This window comes from Elephantulus edwardii, unplaced genomic scaffold (genome assembly GCF_000299155.1).
Source record: "Elephantulus edwardii isolate Elephantulus edwardi_28Jun2011 unplaced genomic scaffold, EleEdw1.0 scaffold00122, whole genome shotgun sequence".
NCBI classification, from domain to species: domain Eukaryota; kingdom Metazoa; phylum Chordata; class Mammalia; order Macroscelidea; family Macroscelididae; genus Elephantulus; species Elephantulus edwardii.
The window spans coordinates 291,039-301,847 of NW_006399872.1; positions in this window are offsets into that span (position 1 = coordinate 291,039).

Consider the following 10,809-nt stretch of genomic DNA (forward strand, 5'->3'; position numbering starts at 1 on the left):
TAGCAAGCAAGGTTGTGTCATCTGTATATCATAGCAGTAGGATATGTTACCTACACACCTTAGCAATAGGATATAATTCCTCAGTCAGGACAGCTGCTCAAGGCCCAGCTTCACAATTTAGGTCAGTGTTTTAAAGTTCACTTAGTCTTGTCAGTTTTAGTGTCTCCTCCTAGTCCTTCAGCAAACTTGGGTGAAGACTTCTGACTCTAGCTCTGTGAGAAAGTAGTCTCAAGTCACCTCTGCCTCATGTTGTTTCTAGTTCTTCACTGAGGTTACTGCTGCTCTCGTATATGTTCGTGGTCTGACTAGTGCAGCAATCTTGGGCCCTGGAGGTTGTACACTGCATTTGTCATGTCTTCTTTACTAGTAGTGAAAGTTCCCTCTTCTGACGCTAAGCATGCTCAATTTAAACCTCATAGATTGAAGAAACTAAAAATCTCATCACACTCCATTTAAACACACCCTATATCATGTGCCCAATGAACCATGTGGTAGAAATCAAAGCCAATGTCTAGTAAAATAATTTGAACAATAAACTCACTACACCATAATCTGTATGTAGTAGAAAGTACTTTGGCTTCTCTTCTCTGACAGGGTTCCATCTTTCAAAACTTAAGGTTTTCACAGACCTACACTTCGCTGTGTAATATCTCAAATGTTAATAGTGTGATAACTCTCTTTTATCAACAGTTCCCAATAAATTTCCACTTCTTTTAGAAATAATATTAAAATTGTACTCAAGATACTCCATTCAATCCATAGTTCTCTCAGTCCCCCTACTCTTACCGAGTAACCTTGGAAAAATTCATCTGAGTCCCTTGAAAATCCTTTTCCTCATTAAAAAAAAAGAAGATCAGTATTATGATTGCCTATGTTTTTACTTGAGAATATAGTTAACACTAAGTTTATCTCAATTCATTTCCCAATTATATATTCAGTAACAGTAAATTACATTCTTGGCTATAATGTAGCCAAGGGCTAGGTTAAGGACTGTAGTCTTCAATATGATTGAAGGTCAACATCAAGAAAATAAAGATTCAATTGGCAGCACCATAATATAGATGGAGAAGAGATTGAGGTTCTTAATACCAGCAGTCAGGACATCAAAAGATGAATTGCAATGGGAAAATCTGTTGTCAGGGACCTCTCCAGAGTGCTGAAAGGCAATGATGTCAGTTTAGAGACATTATAGTGGTCAAAATAGTATGAATTCTTTAAAGCTATTTTGATATTCTTTGCCAAAAATCATCACATTATTGTCCTCTTACTGATATGTATTAAATAGGCGTTAGGAAATACTAAAACATATGTTATTAAAAGGTAAATAATTTAAAAAACAGTACAAAGAAATATCCCATTATGCTAAACCATTAACGTAAGTCATTTATATATTCACAATATGTATGCTTCACTTTGGTACTATCAATTATACTCTTCTACTGTAAATAAGAGAGTCAAGCCAAGAAATAAAGTGTCTTCTTTTAAAATGTTTGTTGTGCTCTCTCATTTCCATGTGATATGAATATTTCTTTAAATTTTATTTTCTTAATTTTTTCTGGTATAGTTAAATTATTTTAGAAATTACATATTAACAATTATAGACAAAACCTGGAATTATGAACTTGGAGAGATTATGAAAGTTATACAAGTGCTTAGTTAGGTCTTTCATTCATAGGGTGACAATGAGTCGTCTATAACTTGACAGCACTTAACAACAGCAATATAGAGAGAGCTCTGTTGTTCTAATGTATAGAAAGTTATGCTACCAAGCCAAATGTGAATGATTTTAATCTGCAGCCTTCAGGACTGGTTTTAACTGTTTGTGGTTTTTTTTGTTTTTTGGTCAAATGTAACCGCCAGCTGAAACCGACCTGCGGGTTCACACGTGTTCTAGAGTGGATTCTGGGTGGATTAAAAGAGGAACAGGGACATGAGAGATTGGGGCAAGACAAAGATTCCTGATCAAGCCCAAATTTATTTGATGAATTCTGCTGTAAATAGGCAGCGGAGTAGGCCACGCTGCCAGGGAACCCAGCCCTAGGTTATCAGTTTACAAAAGAGAGGGAAGGGCATGCCCCAAGGTGTTGATTTACAGGTGCTGATTTAAGAGGTAAGCATAGTCTCAGAGATGGACAGGAGTGGCGGCTGCATGTACTCAGGTTGGCTTACTACAGTCAAACATTATTCTAAGTGGTATAGCACTGGTCTGTCCATTGCTGTACAGAGGTTGCTGTGATACTAAACACTGTGACACTGATGTATCAAATACGATAATGGTTACCCATAGTGGAGAGTGTTTGGTGAAGCTCCCTGATTAAAACAAGCTTAGAAGCAGGAGCGGCATCCACCTTGGAAATGGCTTGCCTCCAGAAACTCTATGAACTTGGAGAAACTATGAATTTTATACAAGTGTTCAGGTCTTTCATTCATAGGGTCGCTATGAGTCATCTATTATTCGATGACACTTAATAACAATAACTATTATTTAATATACTTATAATGAGATTCAAAATTAATCTAAGTATGACACATTTACTACAGAAATACTGAAACTATGGTTGTCCATTTTGTGGAGGTTTAAAACATGTTTACTCGTTTATGAATATCTGGAAGAATTTTCTGAGCCCTTTTTTTCATATACTGAATATAGAAGATAATCTTTTTATCATACTATTTCATGTGATCCTACAAATGTATTTTCTTCAAACTTTATAAAAGTGGTGGTTATCTAAAAATAAAAAGAGTGTGAAAAGTTTGCTTGAAGATGTTTTGTGTAGTTTTCTTCTAATTTCATAAAATAATTTAATAATAATATAAATAGTATAATCATTGATGTGTAGAATCATATTTTATTGCTATTACTCTGCATTGAACTCATTTCAGAAATAGCACACAAAATGAATTCATAGGTATGTAATGTAAATGTTCCGCCAGGGAAGTTTTACAGGAAAAATATAAATCTTTCTTTACTTATCCACAAATTGTGGCTGACCTTGACAAAAATAGGGATCTCAGAAAACTTAATTGTGCTCATGTGAAATATATACTTGGACCAGGAAGCAGGAGTCAGACAAAGCAGGGAAACACTGCATGGTTCAGGATCAGGAAAGGTGTACATGAGTGATGCATCCTAGCTCCATACCTTTTCAAGCTATATGCAGAACAAGTAATTCAGTAGACTGCGTTTCACGCAGTCTGTGCCATCCTGTGCCATCAGGATTGGAGGAAGACTCAGCAACAACCTTCACTATGCAGATGACACAACCTTGCTTGCTGAAACTGAAGAGGACCTGAGACTTTTGCTGTAGAAGGACAAGGACTGTAGTTTTAAATATAGACTGAAGGATTGGCCATCCACTTACAAAATATAAAAGGCCTTTCTAAAACTCTGTGTACAGTAGAACACATTTAGAGTGGTAACTGAGGCTAAATGCTCAAATTCAGAATCACAAAGGAGGAGGAACAATTATAAGAAGAAACTAATGATTGGAAAGTGGAATATGAGAAGCTTGAATAGGAAACCTAGGCATTGTTAAGAAAGAAGTGATTTACATAAATATTGACATATTAGGTAAGAGCAAAATGAGATGGATTGGCATGGGTCATTTTTAATCAGATGATCATATAATCTACAATACCGAAGATGAAAAGGTGAGAAAAAAAATGTGGTCACTTTCATACTTTAAAAAGGCGTTTCTAACAAGAATCCAGAATAAGAGCTGCATAGTAAAGTGGTCTGGGGTGGGGTGAAAGAGGACTGTATAACAATGAAAGAACTGTTTAAAAAAACACACAAACAAACAAAAAATTAAACCAAAACAAAACAAAACAATGAACTGATGGGAAGGAGGGACAGGAAGGAAAATGTGCAACAATGAATGAATGGAAATCCAAGTTCTTTATATACTGTCATTAAAATTTCAATTTATAAAATTTAAAAAAGAAAATAATGGTATAAAAAAGAGGGTGTTTCTAGATACATCTTGAAATCCAATATTATGAGAGACAGAATAATATTCATACACATACAAGGAAGACCTGTTAATACCACTGTCATTCTAATTTATGCAGCATCAACCAGAGCCAAAGAGGAGGGAATAGATGATTTCTATCAATTGTTGAAGTCAGAAAATGCTCAAACATGTAAACAAGATACATTAATAATAATGAGTGACTGGAATGAGAAAGAGTGGAATGGGAAGCCGGAAGAAGGATCAGTAATCAGAAAATATGGGTGAATTTGACCTGCTTGCCTTGGGTTAACAGTACAGCTTCCAATGAACTATATTATGAGACCTTCCTAAAAATGAAGCAACATAAAATAAATAAAGGTTGAGAGAAAACTAGGTTTTCCATCCAAAACACTTCAAGTAGACAAGCTTGAGAAAAGGACCATTAGTAATACAAATGATTATGCCTTGCTCAATAAAACAAAACAAGAGCTAGTGTGGATAGAATGGAGAAAACAAAGCAATGGATGGAGAGTGAGGTAGAAGTCATTAGAAAAAGATCCTAGACTGGAATAAATGGAATTGATATTATGTTTAACATCATTTTGAGATATTATGATACTATATCCAAATTATTTAAAAGCACTAACCCCAGTTTGAGAACTAAGGTTACAACAACCCTATGAACAAAGGACATAGTTTCTCAAAGTTCATGGAGTTTTCAGAGGTATGTTGTTTTGAAAGTGGATGCCACTCCTGTTTCCAAACCTGTCTCAAACTGGGAGCTCCATCAAATACTGCCCACCATGGATAACTGTTATGGCGTTTGACCCTCCAATGACACAAGGTTCAACATCACAGCAACCCCAGGTTACCTCAGCATAGCAAATTGTTGGTAGATTGCTATACCACTTAATAGAATGTTACTCCAAAATATAATAATAACGGACTTTTAAATATAAAGGTGCTCCACAAGGTCTTGTTGACTCTAAACAAAAGGCTTAAATAGAAAACAACCAACATAATATGTTGTTGTTGTTGTTATGTGGCGTTGAGTCACCTGCTATCCATAGCGACCCTATGTACAGAAGTTCTGAACCCTTCCCTGTCCTGAGCTAATCTCAATAATTCATAGTGGATGTATGATTTAGGTGAACAGTTTTAAACCACATAAGCTTAGATTTTCTTCTAAATAACCTAGTAAAATTACATTCTGGTGAATAAAGTTGTTGTGCTGTTTAAATTAGATCACTCACTCATTCCCATTACATTAGAACCAAATTAAGCTGACCCTCCATTAGGTTTCCAGTGGTGTAACTAACATGAGTCATGATTTAAAGTCATCCATCCCTCTCCCATGGAGCTGCTGGTAGATTCAAGCCACCAAAGAAGTATTGCCTTCCGGTAGCAGCACAAACGGCTACAGATTGTGCCATCAGAGCTCCTTAAGTTAAGTAAAATTATGTTTATAGAAGAACAATGAAATATTATTCAGACCAGAATGTTATTAGTATGTGTTATTATTATGTCTATTCTCAGGAAACTCTATGAACAGTGTTCAGGCCTTCCATTCCTAGGGTCGTTATGAGTCGTCTATAACTCAAAAAAACCTAACAACAATGACAACAGCAACATAGACAGAGCTACACTGGCCTAGTGGACAGAAAGTTATGCTACAAAGCCAAAGGTGGGTGATTTTTCTGTGACCCTCAGGCCTGGTTCAAATTATTTTTTTTTTTTCAAACATTCTTCTAGGTGTTATAGCACTTGTCTGTTCATTGCCGTACAGAGGTAACTCGTGGTTGCTGTGATGCTAAACACTGTGACACTGATGTGCCAAATGTGATAATGGTTACCCATGGTGGACAGTGTTTGGTGGAGCTTCTCAATTAAATCAAGCGTGGAAGCAGGAGTGGCATCCACTTCCAAAACGGCTTGCTTCTGGAAACTCTACAAACAGTGCTCAGGCCTTCCATTCATAGGGTCGCTGTGAGTCATCTATGACTCAGTGGCACCTAACAACCACAACAAAATTCTATGCTATGAATTCTTTAATAAATGTTTTCATTAGAAGAATGTGTATATGAAAAAAAGAATGGTACCTAAAGGTTTACAATCTAGTGAGAAAAGAACATAAGTCTAAGAGGTAAGTAAAGAAAAGGAGTAGAGTAAATAAAAAATTTTTATAATAGAAGGTGGTGGTGGTTGTTGTTGTTGTTGTGTACTGTCGAGTTAGAACAGACCCATAGATGTTCCTCCGGCAGGTTTTCAGAGCCAGTTAATCACACGGGAGGAGACTGCCCATCCTTCTCCCACAGAGCATCTGGTGACCTCAAAACATGTGCCTCCAGGATTGCAGCCCAGCTTCTTGCCGCTAGACCACCAGAGGATAGAGGGTAGATTCCGCAAATAAACCCAGCAATACAAAGTAAAGATAGAGCAGGTGATATGAGTGAGTTTGGTTTATAACAGGATAGTCTAATTCAAGAAAATTTTAGGTCTGTTGTATTGAAAGTTATAACTTATATGGTTATTTTTCACTGAAATTAAAATAGAGGTGAATCATCTCTCCTTGTTATTTCTAAAAGAGAAGGTAATTCACATTAAAATGATGAGAATCTGAATAAGTGAGGAACACAAGAGAAAATGAAGCTATTTGAACACAGAATAACTGGTATTAAGCTTGATCTACATATAGTAGAACTTCCAATTTACTCATGCCATCATGCACAACTAAATTCAACACTATGCTACTTTGGGAATTTTTCATTTATAATTTCTTCTTAGAACGTCAGTTCCTAATCTCTTTTGATCAACATCTGCTGTTGATTTTTCCCCCCTTTGCATTAGAACAAAACAAATTTCAATATCTATTGAAAATCTCCATGGGAGACTTAAGTTCTAGTCTCTGCTCTCTCATTAATAGCTGTGTGACTGTAGTTATTACTATGCAAATTGTAATTTCAATATGAAGAGCTCTTACTGCTATTACTAGACAAAATAGCACCCTTGTTCTTGTTACAAAAAAATACTCTCACAAAATAAAAAAATGACACAAATTTCCAGCTGCCTTTGACAATTGTCAAAGTATATAGATGCAAGTTCAATGAAGCAATTAAGGTATCAAGGGTAGGTGAGGCTTTCATTGCATTCATTTATTTGCAAGCATCTTCATGAGTGTATATAAATTTTAAATTAATTTAAATTCACTACCAGCTACAAATTGAGGTACTTCTTACCGTGCCCGTTAAATAAATTTTAATACATTATGTAAGAGGCCTAACCAATGCCATATATTACCTAGAAATGTTTTATATTTTATAGAAAATATAAATGAGAGTGATACATTTTTAAAAAGTAAATTCAAAGGGAATAAATAGAAAGACATATTTTTTTAAAAAATTTTAAATAAAATACACCATATATCTGGTGGCCTAGTGGTAAGGAATTGCACAGCCAACCCCAAAAAATATGATTTGAAGCCAGCAGCTGCTCTTTGGGAAAAAGAGGGTCAATAAACTCCCGTGAGATTTACTACTTCTGAAAACCTGTTGGAGGATCAGCTATGATTCAATGCCAATTCGATGGTACATAACAACATTAACATAATAGATATCTCTATTCCTAAATTGTGGTTTTTGTTTCTAGTAGCAAAAAGCTGTGTCACCATCCTGAAGGCACGTAGTTCTGGGCCACCACTTGCTCCACAAGAGAATGATGGGCAATCTCCTCTCATGTGATTACTGCCTCTGAAAATCCACCGAAGTGTCAGCTATGGGTCAGTTTTGACTCTATTGTACACAATAACAATATACACCATAACAGTGACAATAATATACTCTACTAAGACTGATTTTAGTCTAATCTCAGTATACATTAAGAGAAGAAAAAGTGCATGACCGAGATCAAAATTGAAACTATTGTGTGGCTCTCTTATTTTTCTCTTCTGCTGACAGCATTCTGTAAGGTCTGGTTTCACCCTTGTCTTTCCCGGGTCTATTCCCCCTCTCTCCTCTCCTTATTTTCAGTTTAACTCTTTTGCATGGCCCACATTTCACTCATTATGCTTCTTATTGCCTTATTAAACCTTTTCACTTGCTTTTCTAAAAAACAAACAATTAAGTGTTCTTTTCTCTTCTGTGCAGCTCAGATCACACAACAAACTTGAGAAAGTTACTCCATCTGTCTTAGTTTCAATTTTTTAGCTTATAAAATATGTATAATAACAGGACTTAACCACTGAAAGTTTTTATAAGAAGTGAAAAAATCTATTGGAAGTACTTAGGGTACTTCTTACAAAGAGTAAGCACTGAAACAAATGTTTGTGTGATATGTTAATATGCTGGAATTACAACCATAATGAGTCTAGAAATTTAGGGGACAATATATCTTATATCTGACTGGGATTTCCCACATTTTGTCAAGCTATGTTTTCAAGCACTTCTGCTTTCCAAGTAACTCTATCTTTCTAAAATAATAACATAGCAATGGAAAGACTAGAAATTATTTTCAGAATTAAGAATATAAAATAAATTTAAGTTAAAGACTAAAAGCAGTGAATAGAATACCTTTTGGAATTTACATTTTGAAAAGGTATGAAAACTATTTGCTGTTGCTTCAGTTAAGTGCTGTTAAGTTTTAGATGACTCATAGTGGCCCTATGAACAAAAGACCTGAACACTTGTATAACTTTCATCTTTTCTTCAAGTTCACAGGGTTTCTGGAGGCAAGCTATTTTGAAAGTGGATGCCACTCCTGCTTCCAAGCTTGTTTTAATCAGGAACTCCAGCAAACACTGTCCACCCTGAGTAACCATTATTACACTTGACACATCAGTGTTACAGTGCTTAGCATAAGAGGAACCATGAGTTAACTCTGAATAGCAAATGGACAGGCAAGTGCGACACCACTTAGAAGAATGTTTGACTGCAGATGACTTCCGACCTAAATTCCAGCCCCATAGTGCTGACCAAATGTGTTTTTAAATAGGAGGTTGAATCAAATCAATTCACATCCATTGGTGAGTAAACATTCCACCCTAATCCTCACCAAAACCAGAAAACAAACCTCTGTAGAATCTAGCTGCTAGTATAATATTATATTATGGGAGATAGACACTAATGTTCCAAGAAAAATAAGATATTTAGCTTCCAGAGATTAACTTTTTCAAGTTCCCAAAGTAAGTTAGTAGTTGCTTTGACGATAATACTATTTCAGATAGATAAATTTATTCAAAACTGTGGATAGCTAGAATTTGAGTCGATAAAAGTTTAAACTATGCTTTTCTTTGAGTTATGCTAAAAAATCAAATCAAGCTGAGCTGATGCTCTTAACTCTTAATCACTTTCTATTATAGTAATAACTTGCAATCATAGGATTCTTTTCCATGGAGTCTTTTCTGAATAATGTATCTCCTTTATAAACGTAGATGGCAATACTCCCTTTTATAGTTTTCAAGTACATTCCTAATTTTCTCTAGTATTCAAGTTGTTAATGGCTTGCATTTTCCTTCTTTATGACATGAATGTGAATTGCAAAGGTTTGGGAGATAAGTCACTAATTTAAAATGAATAGTTTCTTGGAAAAATTCATAATAGGGCAGAAAACAAAATTATGTTTCCTACTTTATACTGGCATATTCCCAGTTATGTCACTTGTGATGTAAAATAATAAATTATTGCAAATGCTCAGGCAAATGACCAACAGACTATTATGGATGCACTGAAGGCAAGTTAATCCTTTTTCTTCATTATTAAATATTAAATTTGTTGAATGACACAAAAATATAGGTTATCTTAACACTTCCATGAGAACAGACTCTAAACTAACAAAATTATAAACACTTATTGGGATGGCTTTCACTATGTGTGAGTCTCTTCTTCAATTTTAAATTTTCAGTTTTTACTTGTGTCCTTTGTAGGGGGAAAAGAGCACTGCTGGAAGACTCATCAACAACCTGTGTAATGCACTTGACACAACCTTGCTTGCTGAAAATGAGGACTTGAAGCACTTGCTGCAGAAGATCAAAGAGTACAGCCTTTAATATGGCTGGTATCTCAATGTTAAGAAAACAAAAAATGTCCCCACCAGACTGACAGACAACATCATGATAGATTGAGACAAGTTTAAAACTGTGAATAACTTCATCTTACTCAGATTCACAATCAGCACCCTTGGTACCAGCAGTTAGGAGATCAGAATATGTATTGCACTGAGAAAGACTGAAGTCAAGGATCTCTCTAAGTTATTGAGATGAAATGATGTCAATTTGAAAACTAAAGTGCACTTGATTCAGGCCATGGTCTTATCACTCATTTACTACACCTCTGAGAACTAGACAATGAATAAAGACAATAGAAGAATTTATATCTTTGAGCTTTGGTGTTAGAGTACTGACTATCCCATGGACTGACAAAAAAGTAAACAGATGTGTGTTGGAGAAAGTTCAGCCAGACTGCTCCGTGGAAGGAATGATGATAAAGTTTTGTCTCACATTCTTTGAGCATGTTGATAGGAGAGATTATTCCTTGAAGTGGGGCATCAAGCTTGGAGAGGTGGGGGGTCAATGAAGTAGAGAAAGACCCTCAACCATACGGATTGACATAGTGACTGCTTTAATGAACCTGACTGTGTCAGAGATTGTGCAGATGGCACAGGATAAATACCGGATTCAAGTCTGTTGTTTAACAGGAACTCAACTCCATAACATCTAACAACATCATTGGAGCTATGAGTAAAGAATACTTTGGCTACTAAGAAAACAAAAATAGTTTCAAGTAACTAGCTTCTTTAAGGAATATAGATGTAGGGAGCTCTGGTGGTCTACTGGCAAAGAAGCTGCACTGCAATCCTGAAGGCT